This window comes from Anas acuta, chromosome 4, assembly GCF_963932015.1.
Source record: "Anas acuta chromosome 4, bAnaAcu1.1, whole genome shotgun sequence".
Classification (NCBI taxonomy): Eukaryota; Metazoa; Chordata; class Aves; order Anseriformes; family Anatidae; genus Anas; species Anas acuta.
Window position 1 is genome coordinate 3,779,530 of NC_088982.1, and position 17,728 is coordinate 3,797,257.

General features: G+C 36.4%; 1 protein-coding gene across 4 annotated transcripts in view; it reads left to right on the forward strand.

Moving 5' to 3' along the window:
* CTNNA2 (catenin alpha 2) overlaps positions 1 to 17,728 on the forward strand; it is a 468,162-nt gene that overhangs the window by 16,714 nt on the left and 433,720 nt on the right. The window contains exon 1 of one of the 4 annotated variants that reach the window (XM_068679579.1): positions 5,572 to 5,721. The exons of the other annotated variants lie outside the window; for them this stretch is intronic. The gene's annotated coding sequence lies outside the window, so the exon portion shown is untranslated. Of the gene's footprint in view, positions 1 to 5,571; positions 5,722 to 17,728 lie in introns of those variants that run through there. 4 annotated transcript variants of the gene reach the window in all.

A 17,728-nucleotide genomic window follows, 5' to 3' on the forward strand; every position in this document is an offset into this window, starting at 1 on the left:
GATTATGAAGTAGCTTGTCAAAGAGTTAGAATAGAGATTTTTAGCAGAAATGTGAGTTCATCTGACAAAATGTGTGAGTTCTCCACAAGTCCAAATGTATGTGGTACATCTATGTTGATTTCTGCAACTCTTTTTGATAATTTTGCCTATAAATGCTATGTTTAATAGCAAAATCTGGTATTATTATTGTAGTGGTGTTTGAAAACAAAGAGGATGTGTTATGGGTTGATTCTTCCCTGGCTGTTCCATCCTAGCCTGTAATAGCAAGCTGCTTATGGATTTCCTCAATCTCAGGGTAGCATCTGGACAAAACTTTGTAATTGAGGACAGCTACATTAATGTTTCATAACTTCTGTCATTAACGTTACTGCCTTCATCTCCAAAACATTCTACTGCAATTGGCTCTGCAAATTTGCGGGAAGCACAGGCAAGATTAAAAATGTAGATTTGTAATGAATTTGGGCAGTGATATGTTAGTATTGCCCCCACCCCTCTTCTTTTCTGACTGAAGCTGTGCAGAACCTCTGGTTTTCAGATGGCTTCCAACTTAGACTTCAGCATCGGTTGCTTACTTAATCATTTTACATGTGAAGTAGGCTTGCTTTTCGCCTCATACTATATTTTGTAGTGGTGTAAAATGCAGTTTCATCTGGCAGCCTTGCCCCCAGTCACCAAATATAAGATTTATACTGCAGTATTATAAACACCTTTTTTTTCTATCAGCAAATAGTCTCTTTACTCTTTACCTCCTTTCTTCCAAGTCATATATGAATATGTAAATGACTGTGGATTACAGCACGGGCTCTTGGGAGACCAGGTTCACTCTTTAATTTCTTCACAGTAAGGACTGTGTGATGACTTTTCCTGTAAGCGATAAGTCCTCACAGAGTGTCCCAAAAGCTCTTGGGATGGTTGAGGAGCAGCATGGAGGTCAAGGTCCACATGGAGACTTATTTCAGAGGGAAGAATAAGTACTGAGGTGAAACCGAGGGCTGTGAAGTAGAAAACTGAATATTAGGATTTTCACGGAACTGTTTTTTGAAATACTAAAGACTTGGTAATTTCATATGGTGAGAAAGAATTGGCAAATCTGAAGTGGAAAACAGCGAGGAAGAGCCCAAACAGCGCACGCAGGCTTCTGTACAAATATTATTGGTCCAAAATACAAAATAACAGAACTTGAATCGTAGGTTTCATGTGAGGATGTTGACAGAACCAGCGTGAAGAGTGGTACCAGGAGTTCAGTCTGTGGACTAGTGATCCTCTGTGAGCTACATAGGGATGATGTAGGGTTGTGCTTTCCCTTTCTAGAAAGCTTAGAAACCAGTGAGGTAAACACACTAACTCAATTCATATAAGCATCCAAAAGTAAGCGTCCAAAGACGTTACAAAGAGGTGAGGAGAAAAGCCAAATTAACCATAATAGTGTTTAATTTTCAGAAGGAAATACACATAAAGGAAAACATGCTTCCACGGAAGTTAGAAGGAAAACTAAAATGTGTCGTGTGGCATGAGAACAGGCTGCCCAGGGAAGTGGTTGAGTCACCATCCCTGCAGGTCTTTAAGAAATGTGTTGATGTAGAGTTTGGCGGCATGGTTTAGTGATGGACATCAGTATTAGGGTAAAGGTTGGATGCGATGATCTCAGAGGTCTTTTCCACCCTGAATGATTCTATGCTTCTGTGATTCAAGGCTGTAAGGAAAATAAGTAATATTCATTAAAACAGAAAATGAAGAAAAGTCATAATGAGAAATCAGACTAGTAGAAAAAAAGCTATTTTTAAGCTAGTAAATATTTTTCAAGAGGTATCTTCCAAATAATGTTCAAGTATTCAATGCCCAAAATATCATAATGCAAGCCAAAAATAATTCTGCAAAAATATTCAATACGTGAAAACTTAATAACGAATCTATTTCAGATCCTTCAGAAGCAAGAAGCGTACCAGAGAGTTGGCAGCAGGAATACAAGTGAGGTGGGAGAGTCAAAGAGCAGGAGGCCCAGCAGAGAAGCCAGGGAAATTCTCGGCATCCTTGCTAACTGTGAAGCAGCTTGTGGGAGAGGTGTCTGAGGCTGAAGTGTTAGTTAAAGGTGTTTTGGAAGAAATAGATACAATTACTTGAATCAAGTTGCTATTATCGAGTGTTTTTTTTTTGTGCTAAATCACAGGTAGTGATGTCTTTGTCTTCTATGGCTGACATGAGTGCTAGGTTTCATTCCATGGTGAGGCGTAATTAGGTTCATTTCAACTTCCTTTATAATTATTCAGAAGGATTGACATCTGAATTTTGCCAGTTGTTATTAATGCTTAATGTAGTATTTTGTTTGAAAAGGCATGTAAGGTGACAGTATCACTTTTTTTTTTTTTTTTTTTCCAACTATACTTCCCATTATATATGAAAACTATCTGTATTCCGCCAAGGTGCCCTGTAGTAGCTTATTTACCTGATGACCTGAAAGGTTTCTTTTGCCATTTTCAAGTTTATCTCAAGTTTATTTCAAGTTTATCTGTGCCTCTTTGTTCTCTTAATCTTCATAGGTACTGTTTTTTCAGATACATTGATCAAAAATTCATTATTAAGATGGAAACAGCATATGAAAATGTCTTCTGTAGAAAATTAATCCGATGTTAGCTAATTTTTTTTTGAAGACCCAGCACTTCATTGCCACCTGTTTACTTCTTGCATTTACTGTAGCCTGCAAAGGCTGGTTTCCCATCACAATTTGCAAATTTCTATGGATTTATGCAAGAAACTACCTCACGTTTTAAAGCCAGTAATGGAAAAAAAAAAAGAGGCATTTTCTTCTTTCTCAGCTTCAGGGGATTTTCAGTTATAGTGAGATTCTTCTTGTAGTCAGTCTGGAAAGATGTTAAGAAGACTGAAAAAGAAACAGGTTGACTATGTTAGTTTCCTCTATGGTCAAAGGAAAAATGTAATGGTAATCACTTGGAAGGGTTGCAAAAAATGCTAAATATAACCCTGCATCTTTTATCCTGGCTTTGAAGGTATGGAAAATAAGTTTTATTTATTTATTTTGTTTTGATCTGACATCATTCCATTCTGTATTGCCAGATTCTTCTCAGATCCATTAGTGATGAAATCAGTTTCCTTCTGAGAATAGCACCATAGCATCAGAAACACTTTTAATTCTTTACCATATCCTCATACAGGACAGAGAGAAGCTTGTTTGATTTTTTTTTTTTTTTGTAATTGCAATTCTTTTAGTGTGTGTGTATGTGTGTGTGTATTAAAGTTTCATACTGATTTTGAAATGACTCTTTACAGAACTTGGAGCTGCAGAACTTTCAGCAGCTCAGATTTCAGCGGTTTGACCACATGGATGTGGCTGTCTTTCCCAGATGAATGACTTGAGGATTCTCACCGAGATATCCAGCAATGTATCTCTGGAACCATGCAGTCTGTATCCCTGTGTGTTTATAGCTCTCTGCTGGTTCAAAAAGTCAAGTTGTAGAGTGATGGCTGTTTTAAGGAGCAAGCACTGCTCTCCAGACTTGTTTATATAAGAGATATAGAAAGATCCCATGTTAAAATTCTACTTGTCTTCTGGTATATGGATTTTTCTGAATTTTCAAAAGAGTCAGCCAGCTTTTTCCTCCATGAAGCTGAGGCAAAACCAAGTAACTCAACTTACTTCTGTATATTTGTTTGATAGTCTTTTACTTTACCCTTCTCAAGAACGGAGATTTATATCTGCAAAGCTGAGTATATTCCCTCTACTGTTGCACAGCATGCTTTCACAAGGCAAACGCTGTCCTGTTTCTGGGTACAAACGGCTGCGAACAAGGGAATTTCTAGTTCATGATAACTGCAAATTTACTTGAAGTTGATGGATGTCCTGAGCATCCTCTTGCAGGCTTGGCAGAGGGGATGTTCAAACAGCTTTCCAAGTGTAGCAGGCTTGCCACCAGCTCCTATGAAGTTGCTGTACTTTTCTCATCTGTTCAAAATTCAGGTGTTCCTGGCTTCTTAAGACTGATTTTTTTTTTCCTTCTCCCTCTGTGTTCGTGATTCTTTCACCTTCACTCAGTAATAGGAAATCCTGTGTGAATTGCAAAGCCTGTAGTACCAGGTGTCAGTTGGCAGTCACCAGGCTAGAGTGTTCCTTCAAGTCAGTTGTTTTCCGAGAAGAAAATTGTTCATTTTATTTATATATATATTTAATAAAACCATGCTGTTCATTGCATTTTGTGCTGGTTTGCCTCGGGGTGTGAGTAAAAGCACGATCAACTTAAACATGGCATCAGTTTCTTCAGCATTACTGTAAAAAGCATATTAAGCTTTTCATTACGGTTTTGCCGTTTTTTAGTTTTATATCACCTAGTAATTTACTCATTATAAGAACATTACATGGAAGGTCCATGTTGAACCAATCACACTTTACTTGCAGAAAAATGCTCTCCGAACAGGCTTTCTGCCTGTTAAGGAAGACGTGCAGTTAGCAAAAGTTGTACTGAAAAATCCCAACCCTTCTGTTCAGTGAGAACGAAGTGTCAGGTTAGGGTTTTTCTTGTGATGACAAAAAAAAATAGTTTATGGACTCAAAACTATATTTCTCAATAATTGCTATGCTTTTAATTCTATATGTATACTTAAAGAAGGAACAGTTTGAGAAACGTTCATTCCAAAGTTCGATGTATATTGGTGAACACTCTTAATGACTTTTAGCATTCAATATAAGATAAATAACATCTGCTTAGCAATCTCTGAACACTTTTTTTTTTTTTTGTCATTACTTTGCTGTTAACTTATCTCCTAGATCTGTGTCAATATAGCAAGAACTTGATCCACAGTGGGTCATGCTGTGCTAGTGTTTCCAGATTTAATTCCTGTTTACTAAAATGTGGAGGGCAGTGAGAGAACTTGACCTCGTAGTTGTTGTATGTATAGCTTAATGATGTTTTTCATGATTTTTAGGAGGTAATGGGGTACTGATTCTGGCTTATTTTATTACCTTTGATTTTGAGTCTTGGACAAAGGTTTGTGCCAAGTGCTGTACAAATACTGGATGAAAATAGATTTGGTCTCTATTTATAATGAAAGACAACAGCAGGATTTAGGTGGAATGCCACAGCAGGCTGAGTTCATACTGATAGCAAGGCAAGGTCTGGTGGCAGCAACCTGTCCCCACCCCACCACTGCTGATTTTTTCCTTTTCTTGGCTGCACCACCTATTAGGAGCAGAGAAAGAAAGCATTGAGTAGACAGATCTTTGGAGAAGTTTTCTCCCAGGTGTCAAACACAGCTTTTTGAGAAGGTGCTAAGAAGGTGTTTAACAATTCAGTCAGCTGCTTTATGGGGTGTTTGTAGCTGAAGTCAACTTCCTGATGCTGATGGCTTATTTTCAGTAATTCTTTAGCTGTAGGGCTAACTTCATCAGCTGCTATTGGTGATTCTCATTCTGCACCACCTCCTGAGCTCTACTAGAACTGTTTGTGCACAGCTGATCCGTGCTAAATTAACTTTCTTTTAACAAAAAAAAAAAGCTTCATTTTAAACCTGGATATTTTTTCTTGGTTTCATTTGGTTCAGCTGAACAAATACCTGTGTGAGCAAAACTGGCAGTACAGCTCAGGGATAGGAAGAGGTTGTGAAGAATAAGTAGATGCTCCTGAAACCAGCACTGCTGCAGAAGGAAAAGCTCATTAAACTACAGCCCAGTAGGTGTCTGTCGTAAAGTTTCAAAAAGCTTTGGAAGTGAAGGTGAGCAATATGATGCGGAAAGGTGATTTAGTTAGTGGAAGAATTTGGAGAAAGCACTGACTAAATGAAGCTAAAATATCTTTGTAATAGTTTCCTGAGTGCTCTGATGGAATAAGACTGCTGTTAACAGAAAGTATCATCCTGCGTTTCACATTCTGTACCGTCGCAAAGAGGAAAGGAGGAAGCTGAGCTTCAGGTGTATCAATGGATCATAATGCATAAGAGTGAGATATCTAGAAGGTTTACATATAACTTAGATGATGTGGAAGGAAGGTCAAAAATAACACCTATAGGTTGTAGATATAATTATCCAAGCCTAAGATACAGAAGCCATGTGACTTTGTTCTGTACCTCTCTAGTTTTTGGTGATTGCTCTAAAATCTAAATACCAAGACTAAATGCAGTATAACAATTCTGATGCTTTCCATAGGCCCTTTAAAACCTTTTAAAAGTCTTTACTTTTCACACAATGCTCATTCTCTTCAGTGTAACCAGTGTTGTTTTTTTTTTTCTTGCTTTATACTTTTGCATTTTGTAATATCGAAACAGTTTCCTTGAATGAGACCAATTTACCAAATAACTCAGATTTTGTGGCTGAACTGTCTTTATTGTTCTGTGTTATTCTTTGTGGTGTTTGTCGTTTTTATTACTTTACCTGCTTTTTCTTTGTCACCTTTTTTTCTATAGAAAATATAAGGTACTTGGGAAAATATTTTACTTCAAGTAATGGATTGCCAGTCTCAAGAAGCTGACATTCTCTTCTATGCGAGAAACAACACCAATGTCTAAATGGATTCTCTTGAGACAGGTAGATAAACTGGTGATGGCAGGCAGACGCTTGCGCTGGAAAGGATTTGTAATAGGTAGCTAAAGCCTTTGATTCGATCAATGCTCATTAGTCGTAGTGAAAAGATGGTGAAACATCCTTTCAGGTGATTATTTATATTGGTCACCTGAATGCTGATGTAAGCCGTTGCCAGTTGCTCTACATGAAAAGTTGATATGCAGGTGTTGTTAAATGGCATATCTGGTTTTGAAGGTATTTTGTGTGTGTCAATTACTTGATTAACATAGAGGATACACTGAAGAAGTGAAAAATACATTACTTGATAGTCGTCTTCAAGTTACCTGAAAAGCTAAGTATGTTTCTGCATAGATGAAAGGCTGGCAGTTGTGACTGAAGTCATGATTTGAATGGAGAGATGTATTTAAACAGTAACCAATAATTTCAGTAATGTACATCACCTGTGCTTTATTGCTGCATTCATAGTGTTAGTAAAAAATTGAGGAAAAGTATGACCACATCAGTAAATATCTTTTTTTTTTTTTTTTTTGTCCTCAAGCATGCACATTGATTAACTTTGAATTACACTTATAAATCAGTGCAGAAAACCATTAAAGTATTCAATTAATATTTGGAATTAACCCCACCCTGTCTTAGGAGTGTGGGATGTTCCACGTGTGATTTGTGTAAATATTTCATGTACAGGACACCCTTCCGAAATGTTTTCAGAGACTAAACAATTTAGAATCATTGAAGAAACCTTAAAATGTTATTAGAACTGAAATGTTAGCTTAAAGGGGCTGAAAATGCCTCTATGGTCAAAATTTGTCTTAAAAAAATTAGATTTTGGAACTGATACACAAATTAAGAAGCTTAAGAGTTAATTTTCTATTTACAAGGTAAAATAAATACAGTCAAGCTCTTCTATGGTGAAAATTGTGGTATTAAAAACTGTTCTCAAATACTCTAATTTTAAAGTGAGCAGAGTGTGTTTAAGACACATAAAAAGCAACTAAACAAGCAAAACGCTAGAGACGCACAGTATATATAATATTCTTTAAAAACTTCCTTTATGAAAAGGAAGTTTGTTGAGTTGAAGAGGACTGATTTGCCTAAATGCTGAGTTTCCCATCTGTACAGTAAACTTCCTTATGTGGCATGAAGGTGTAAGTGATTAAGGAATCTCATCTGGGACCTGGAAAAGCAAAGCTGGAACCGACAAGACAGGCAGGAGGAATTTCTTGGCTCCCTTTCTGGAGAATCGGCATTGCAAAGCTGGTAAAGGAAAACCCAGATCCTATTATTAGGTACAGGAAATAATTCTGTCGGGTTTATTCAGAACTGTCCTCATTTTATTTGTTTCTTTTCTGGCTATAATAAACCCTGCTAACCATTTAAGTGGTGGTGCTTTCACTACTGCTGTAGCAGTTTTGCTCGTGGTGTGAAGTTGCAGGCTTCGTGTTTGAAGAAGCAGTGCTGTTACAGAACACGAAGAGCAGTATAAGGTGTCTGGTGTAGGTTTTCTGAGTTGTATCTACCGGAGAGGTGTTTTCTCCCATTTCTAATTGCAGCCAGGAGTTCAAAACTAGCAAGTTTATTCAATCAGTTCCAGTTCAGCTGTATCTGAAATTTCCTCCCATCTCTTTCTCCACCGGTCCAGTGTTGATCAGGTTAGTAACAGCGCACACTGCAACGTGTGAAATAAAGAACCGAAATTGCTGCTGTGGCGGCTGCAGTGTGCAGCTTCACCTGGGCTTAGTGCCTGCATGTTGCCACTGCCCTGCAGGCACTATTTGTCCATGGTGTGTGTGGTGGGAGCAGCCCAGAACACACAGCCACTCACTCTGTCCTGGGATGGAGGTGGTGGCCTGGTTGTGGCCAGGGAGTACCAGCAGCATCCAAAGAAATCACTTTTGGTTTCCATTTTCAGAAGTGTGGGATGCTCAAGAACCAGAGTTAACCCAGCATCATGGTGCATAAAGAAATGGTGGTGGGTCAGATGGCAAAAGAGTTTGGATGGGATGAAGTGTCAGGAGAGAAGAGCAGCCCAGACGCAGGCAGTGGGGCCATGGGCTGATGGGCTGTGCTGGGTGGGTGCTTTCTGAGATGTCAGCTTGTAGGGAATTTGAACTAGCAATTGGAATTAAAAAAGATATTTTGGAGCTCTTAGATCTCTAAGCAGCACGTCAAGGCAGTTGCACTTCATGAAAAAGAAATGACTTCTTCTGGGTTTTGGTTGGGATTAAGTTTGGGGCTATGGATATTTTGGTGCCTTTTGAGTTTGTTTTAGTAAAATACCAAATTTAATGTGACTATGAATGTGAAGCTGATGGTTTTGGAAACTGAAATCTGAAAGACAATTTTTTTAAAAAACAAACAAACAAAAAAACCCACAAGAACAGACAAAGCATTTTGCTGCCTAAAAAAATTTAAAAAGTATGTATTTTCATGAAACAGCTTTTCTAAGTAATGTTAAAATCATTTTATTCCCTTGATTTTCATGAAGAAAAAAATAATTAGACATCCACCATTAGTTCTGATTATTCCTGTATGGGACCCAGAGCTTCACAAATGGAAATTTTGGGACTGAATTACATTTCAGTACAAGAACTTCTCAGTGTCTGATTTTACTGTGGAACTGTTTTATAAAAACTTAAAAAAATCTGGTGACTTAGATCTCATAAAAAAAGAAAAGTAAAAGGGAATAGCACAAACGAATTGGTTTTGATTGTTAGGCAGGCAAGCAGTGCCAGCAATATTAAGATCTTTTGTACAGAGTTACACCTTTAGAGGTAAGAAAAAGCTGAATAGAGCAGCTGTTTAGGTTGTTAGCCTCTGCTGTGCCATCCTCTCTAGACTCTGTGGGAGGAATTTCCATGGCTTATGTCGCCATGTGGTAAATGCTTGTTGCATGCTGGGGTTAGATGCTCAGGATGGTAGTCTAGCACTGGAGAAGAACATGTTCTAGAAATGCACGCTCATTTTAAAAACATGCACAAGTTTGCATGGGTTTCTTGTTTCTTCTCTGTTAGGAACATGACTTTGAGACCTGTATTGATAAATAGCAAAGAACAGAGAATGGGGATGAAGATTTGCAAAAATCTTATGTACATCAGTGCTTAGTAATAAATGCCAGTGTCCTTAGTCCAGTACGTGAAAGAGCTCAAATCAATTCTCATGGACTCCCACTAACTCAGCCTTTCATTTGAACTGAAGTTAGAGATTGAGCTCCACGTGAGGCACAAATGCAGTTTTAAGATCTGAGAGTACTTGTTGGGAGTGCAAGGTCCTGAGAGCTTGTTCTTGGACAGTATTAATTTATTTTTAACCCCCACAGACTCACACCCTAACTGAATTTACTGACCTGTGAAAAATCCATTCAAAGGAGAGCATTTTTTTGTTTCTGAAGGTGGGGAAGATCTCTTTTGGGTATATTTTTGTTTTTGAGAAGCGTGGATTTTTCTGCCTCAAGCTTTGGAGCTATTGAATCTCATATTTTTGCAAGCTGGATTCACAGATCTCCTTTTTCTTCCCCAGAGTTGTTCTTTAGGAATTCGCTGAATCATTGCTGTTAATAATCTGTTGCTTCTTTCTGAAACTATGCAAACCAACCAAAATCATACGAGACAAAGAATTAATGGCATTCCACATGGGCAAACTCTCACATTTTTGAGGACCTGCAATCAAAGGCTGCAACAAGATACTTTATTCCATCTTTGGGTGTACTGTATGTGAGCAAGATGCTTAACTAAATTACACTTAGTTTAATTTATTGATGATCTCTGTCTCAAGTATCTTTTGTGAGAAGTTGCAGATGCCATTTTTAGTTTCAATGACTGCTTTAAAACAGCATTTACAATGTCACGAAACATTTCATTGCTTCTGTGAAGAAAATGAAGGTTGAAAACAGCCTAAAATACTAGTCTGGACCATAGAATAATGCTTGGAAATAAGGAAGACAAATCATGAACACACTTGTTCCTTAAAATCTCAGTTTCATTTAGGAGGAATATTCTCTGTTACTTAAATAAATTAGTCTTTCTCTGGAAATGGATATAGTATCATCATTATTTAACTCTATGTTTATATATAGACATATATGTTTCTTTGTAGTGTATGAAGCATTTTAATTTCACTTTGATTAGATTAATAGTAGTCTTATGACTGTAGAAGAGTTGTTCTGTATTTGAATATTAATTATTAGATTAAAAGGGTGTACGACTACTACAAGTGTATCTGTATAATGTAAGAACACACTGCTGGCAGACACAATTTAAATTTGAAAGGAGATCATTTCTATTCTGGTATTTTATTGCTGGCATTTTAGGCAGTGGAGCTCTCTCTTAAACACTTCTTCTCCTGTTTAGCTGTGGGGTAATGCATAATTTGCAAGTCCTGAAGTCCTAGCAATTAGAGTGGGAAAAGACCTGTCAACTTAAACAGATCATGACAGAGAAGGATTTTTTTCCCTGAAACAACATATTTGAATTTGTGATTAGAACAGACACACACATTCTCTTTCCAAAAGTCTATTTCACTCTCTGTAATATGGGTCACTGTTGGAAAAATGGCATATAGCTCCAGTTCTGCAGTTCCTTTGTCGTCTTTCTCATTTATGTGGAAGAATTTTCATTTAAAAAAAGGAAATTGACGTTTTCTCCTTTTCATCCCCTCCCCCTCAGACACTTTTCTAAGAGGCAGATGATGATTCTTGATCGGTGACCTTTAAGAGTAGCTGATTTACATTTAAATACAATCCTTCATTTAAATTCCTAATAAAAATAACAAAACAGGAAGCTACCCAATATTCATACTCAAAATTGTAATTAAATTGCATAAAATTGGCAACTTAATGGTTCTTCTTTTTTTTTTTTTTTTTTAAGTATCTGCAGGTTGCATACACTACTTTCCTTACCATTTAAATCAGTATAAGAAATATTTCTAGTTAGGAACACTTTTTTGTGTGTGTATGTGTTCGTGTCTTTTCAGGTTTAGAAATGAAGACTTCAGGCTATTGCACTAATTTATTTAGTTTTTAAATGCCCAAGGATAGAGGGAGTAGAGTTTTCCTGCATTTTCAAATACCTGTTAGTTTCTGAACTTTGAATGAAAAAGATATGGAATTGGACTAAAATAGACTGAAACAAAACCAGTTTTCTCTCTGTACCTCCTGAGAAGGTTGGTTTCATGAGCTGAACTCTTTCAGCTCCATCAGCTTTGAATTGCTCCCATTGAACAGTTTGGCTTTCATTAGGATGCTTGTAGTGAGTGAGTACTATTTGAGTTTATTTGTCATTTTCTTTATTTTTAATTACCGATTTATTAATGCTGTTCTGTGGAGTGTGTGCACATTATACATGAAATGACGTCTGAAGTAGAACCATAAATAAAACCAACTGTGTTCTAAAGTATTTGTATAGCACTAAAAAACACAACTGGACCATCAGTTCTGGCCTTGGTAACTCCTGCAATGGAGTTACTTGGAGGCCTCCTATTTGGAAGCCAATACGTATAGTGATTCTTGGATTAAATTTAATGTTTGTTTTATGGCAAAAAAAATAAAATAAAATAGGATTTTGCAAAGTACTCCTGGAAAAGAAAGAGAAAATATTTATTGAAAAAAAAATTTATGTAATTCCTCTGAATCTGTATTTTGCCCTTCCACCCCTTCATTTCACCAATCTGACAGTTTTCTTTACCAAATTATTGATACAATTTTTAGAACAAAGTATTCTCTTGCTTCTTCTAGGTAACTTGTACAAGATGGTCACTGTAAACTGAAAGAAAAATTTTAGTTTCCAAGGACATGCCATTAAAAAAAAGTTTTTTATCCTAAGTGTCATTATAAACTGATGAATTTGCAAATTGAAATTAGTTTTGCTCATTAGTTTTAACCTTAGTGAGCTAAAAGTTCATTGTATTGATGAGAAGTTCTAGAACTAGTATGATTAAAACTCGTGAACGCTATGTGACAACACTGAAATGGAGTTGATCTCTGATGCCATTTCTGTTTCAAAATACAATAGAATCTTGTTAATTTGCTCAGATGGATGAGATCTATGCAGATTTAATAATTCAAGTTACAGAGTACGTATGAAGGTCACTGAGTGACACAGCTTATCTTTTACCTTTTACATCGGAGGGTCAATTTAATGTAACAGGGTAGCATGTTAACAGATGCTCCTTTTTATATTAAAATTCTCTCTCAGGAACATGAAGTCAGGTTTCACTCCAGAAATGACATGAAGTCAGGTTTCACTCCAGAACTATGTTAAGAAGCAGGGTAAGATGGAGCAAACACAGCTGCAGTGTCAGTGTGGTACTTGCCTGGAGGCAGATGTTCTTTGTACATGTCTTTCTTTGACTAGAAGTAGCATAGCCACAGCAGTCATACATATATTTCAGTTGCCTCTGGAGAAGTTTTTCTGTATTTTTCCTTACTGTAGATGCCTTTATGACTGTAGCCAGATTCTCTAATGCAGAATATGAAAAAAAAAAAAAAAAAAAGACTTATTTTCTGCCAAAATGTGATGATTGTACCTACAGGACAGCTGGGGAGGGACTCTTTGTCATGGGGGCAGTGATAGGGCAAGGGGTAATGGCTTTAAACCAAAAAAGGGCAGATTTATGTTAAATATAAGGCATAAATTCTTTGCTATGAGGGCGGTGAGGCCCTGGCCCAGGCTGCCCTGAGGAGCTGTGGCTGCCCCATCCCTGGCATCCCTGGTTGGGGGAGCTCCGAGGTCCCCTCCAGCCCAAGCTGTTTGATGATGCGATGTAAAATCCATACAGTGGGAAACTTGATCACAAATACTAACACTGTATTCTGGGGGGGAGGGCCTAAACAAAAATGTTTTCCTGCTTTTACCTGCACATTCCCCACCATAACCTGCCTGCTGAGAAGGAACCATCTGCTCTCTTTCTTCCACTGGTTTTCCCTGTAGTTGATTTTGCAGAAACGGAAACATCTCCCCCTTGAAACGATGGGATGCCAGAGTAGAACATGCAGAAATGCATCTGAAAGTTAATAATTCAGACCATCTACAATATGGGTTCTAAAGCAGGTGAAGCATATAAATGTCTCCAGCAGGTAAAAGTACACATTTATTTAAGTCTTATACTGAGAAGATGAACAACAGCAAATTTTATAAGCATTTTTGGTAGGGTTGGAAAAGTTTTTCTTTAGTCCTTGCTTTCTCCTCTCCTGACCCCATTAATGAGTTGATGCCAGTTGAAAGCTGTAATATACCTAAGGATTAAATTAAAAAGGTAGAGAAAATCAATGACTATTTGAATTGTAGGGAAGTCTTTCGTCCATTCATGCTCTGCATAAGTTTAGGAGGGGAATGTAGGAAATGGGATTTCATTACTTCCTCTGTCATTCAATAACTCATTTATGTTTTGTTTTATTTTAAGAGACCTCTTATTGTAGAGTAATTAATTCATTGGCTAAAATGAGATGTTTTAAATAAACAAGCTTTTTGGCTTTTGTCACTTTGATTGCTGCTTTTTAGAGGCCTCTGTTTCTGCTGGTGTCCAGTTATTTTTAGTTTATGGAAGCTTTTGTTAGTAGGATTTTGTTTAATTTTAACATGTATCTATGCATTTCTGTATCTGATTGTTTTGGGTAGTTTAATGTGTTTAGGGAGATGGTAAGTTGCGCATTCTATATTTGGCCTTTTTCTGTTCTCTTTTACATTTTTCCTTTTTGCCATAATCATTTATAGACTTCTTAATGGGAATAATTTACAGTTCAAAGCATTTGGACATCCTAAATACTTCAGGATTTATTTGGATTTTCTGGTTCTGTGTGGGTTTGTTTCTTGTTTTAAATCAGTGATGAAATCAGTACCAGTGGAGACCTTCGAGCATCTTCTTCCTGAGTTGCTTGATTGTAAAGCTTCCATATTTCTATCACTCCATAACTTCTTTTTTTTCTTTTTTTTTTTTTTTTTTTAACTTTGTGATCATTCTCAAACAGGTATGTAGAAAACTCTCATTTTCTCATTTCTACGATCCTTTTTGTTTTCTCTTGAAGTTTATATGAACTTCTGTTATGGGTTTAATACATTCCATTTTAATGAGGTAAAACTATTTCATTACAATTCAGCAGCGCAAATCAGGGGTTGAGATATACATAGTCATTTCTCTGTTCCTACCTGTACCTCTAAAGTTAAATGCACGTATGAAATATTTATGAAACCATAAGCACATTTGTCTGTGTGCTTTTAATCAAGCAGCTAACGGTTTCTGTGGTCATTGCGTTATAAGAACAACTTTATCTTGGTTTTGATTAAAGACTTCACTTTCAACATTAACTAATTGTTTCTTCAGTCATTGCCAGAACATTAGATGCTTGGACATCTTTGTATTTCAGTATGATCATCTGTTAATGAAGGTAATAAAAACATAAAAAAAAAAAAAAAAAAAAAATCACTACTCTTTAGTGTCTTGAAAATCAGATTTTTTTTTTGTACTTGCCAATATGAAACGTGAGGTATGCAATCACATTGTTTTATGTACCTCTAGCTGTCTTTAAAGAAAGCCCTAACCTGAAAAAATAACCATGTATTTTGTGAAGTTCTGTATTTAGCACTCTTGTAAAAGGAGAGTGGGAGAATGCTACCTCTGCAAGGACAAAAAGTCTGTGGAGGAGTATGTGCTCTGCTTCTTGGATGCTTTGCTAGCAAGCCTGGGTGAGAGAATCACAGAATCATTAAGGTTGGAAGAGCCCTCCAAAATCACCTGGTCCAACCATCCCCCTCCCACCGGTATCACCCATCACTGTTGGAACACTGTCTCATTCCTAAGTTTGAGAAACCCCCTTGTAGGAAAACAATATTTTGTTCTGTTGGATAGGAATTTTCTCCTGACAAGGACTATACCTTTTATGTTTAAAAAAATGATCTATTTTGCAATAGAGTAGAATACAGCCAGGTGTATCTTAAGTGAGCAGTCTCATGTAAATGAGCTTATTTTGGAGTAGCAACCATTTTGTCAACTCTCCTGTTATGAGCCTAAAAGTCCCCTATCTTGAGACTCAGGTTATGCTAAATGTTTTTCTAGTCACAGTACAATTGGAACCTTGATCTGTGGTGTTTGAAGTTGACAGTTTAATAATTCTTTATATTTGATTATCTGAAAGAATGATTACATAGCATGTGCTACACTGGCTGTAAGGTTTTGCCAGGAGAGAGCTAAATGGTGGTGTGTAAATCACAAAAAGATATACAAAAATAATCTACTGGAAGTGTTGGGGGAAAAAATTCTAAATGGGGAAAAAAAAAAAAACAAAACTGCACACAACTAGTCTACATGTAGTTTTTTAGCTTTTTAATTAGAAGCCTTGCTTCTGAATCTTTTGTTGCTATGGAAAATTCTTGTTTAATTAGCTAAAAATCTGTATACATTCTCTATGTGATGTTACTATACATTTCAAATATTGAAGCAAATTCTTGCAGATCATCTGAAATATCTTTTTTAACCACAGTTTCAGAAAGTCTCTATTTTGAAGGTTAATAGTAGTTTGAGCGATCACATGAAATTCTTTTGGAAAAAGTTTCATATTTTTATGATGCGTTACTCTGAAATTGTTCACGATCAACATTAATATTTCCACTTAAGCGTAGATAAAGAAATCTATCCATGTAAATGAAGACTTTGGTTAATCTACATACTTGTTGTTGTTGTTCTGAATTGCTGAGCAGTATTCTTTGAAATAGTTGCTATGGAAATTATTTTTTTATCAGTGCTTTTAGTATATATGCAATTAGGCATTCAAAGAACAGAAGAAATTACAGAGAAAGTTTGAAAAATGAAAGAAAACCTTTTAGTGGAAGTATTCAGAATAATCATTGAATTCTAAGCTGCCTAGCACTGTCCTGTACCTTTTTTGCTTCTGTTCGCAAATTGACTATCTGCTTCAGTTCTACTGGTAAAATTGAAGGCTTTCTGGGAAAATTTGACAAAAGAGAATAAATGTATTAGATATATGTAGTATAGCCAATGTTCTTATATCTGCCTGTCCAAAGCTCGGAGGAATAAGGTTGCTGTTGACCCAACGCAAGGACTAGGATTTGAGGTTTGGGTCTCCCCTCGATCTCAGGAGCACAGTAGTTGCTTCCCTGGCTTTTGAAATGAATGGGTGAGTGCTCTCACTAATGCATATTTCTTTGTAAATAGTTCATTTTCTTTCCACCATGTCTTGGATCTTAAAACTTTATGAGCTTTCTAGACCAAAGTTAGTAAGCACAGAACTGGCATTGCATATTAACAGTGATTATTGTTTGTATCTGTTTGCTGCTCTAAGAAGAACTTTCTTCTGATTTATTATGGAGTGTTAAGTGAGATCTATAATGTGATTCTGCTATGTGTATCACATACCATCAAACTTGTAAGATAAAAGCAGACAAACATATCAAAACCTGTCATCCTATTTCTCTGTTTGATATTTTGAGAATATATGCTGAGGTTCATTGTATACTTGACTTCAAAACAAACAAGGATAATCAGAAACTATCAGGAGAAAGTAACAGATCTTTTAAACACTGTACAGTTGGAAAAAGGTGGTCTTAGAAATGTTTTTAAGAGAGCTACTAAGAGAGGAAAGAATTGGAAAAATTGAAAAACAAAAAACAAAACCAAACAAACAAAAAACGTCAAAAAAAAAAAAACAAAAAAAAAACAAATTGGAAATATTCTCCAAAGGTCCTTAACAGAGGAACAAGATGTGCATGCAATAGAAAGGGAATAGGTAATGTGCCCCCACACTCCCAACAGGAAAAAAAAAAAAAATAAAAGATCATTTTCAAAAGTACTGAGGAGGAAATCACAGTTGGAAATTTTCTGTGCTTTAGTCACCGTGTAGTCATCATCAGTCTTACATAATAGGAACTTTATAATAGGAACTGAATCTATTTCCTATTGAAGCCAATAGAGAAAATTGTTCATAGCTTCAATAAAACAGGATTGGAGCCTATATTGGGGTCTGTAACAGGGTGTGTGTGTATATAATATTGCTTTGTGTCTGATGCACATTTTGGCAATTTGGCACTTCAAATTAGTGCTATCTTAATTTGCAGCATTCAGGGTCATAATTATACCTTAAATGTGGTGGATTGAGTTTAGCACCAGCAAGTATATCCTTAAAAAAACAACAACAAAAGAAAAGAAGTAAATTTGATTTTGCCAGGGTATTTAATGAATCTAGTGAGATACTAGTAA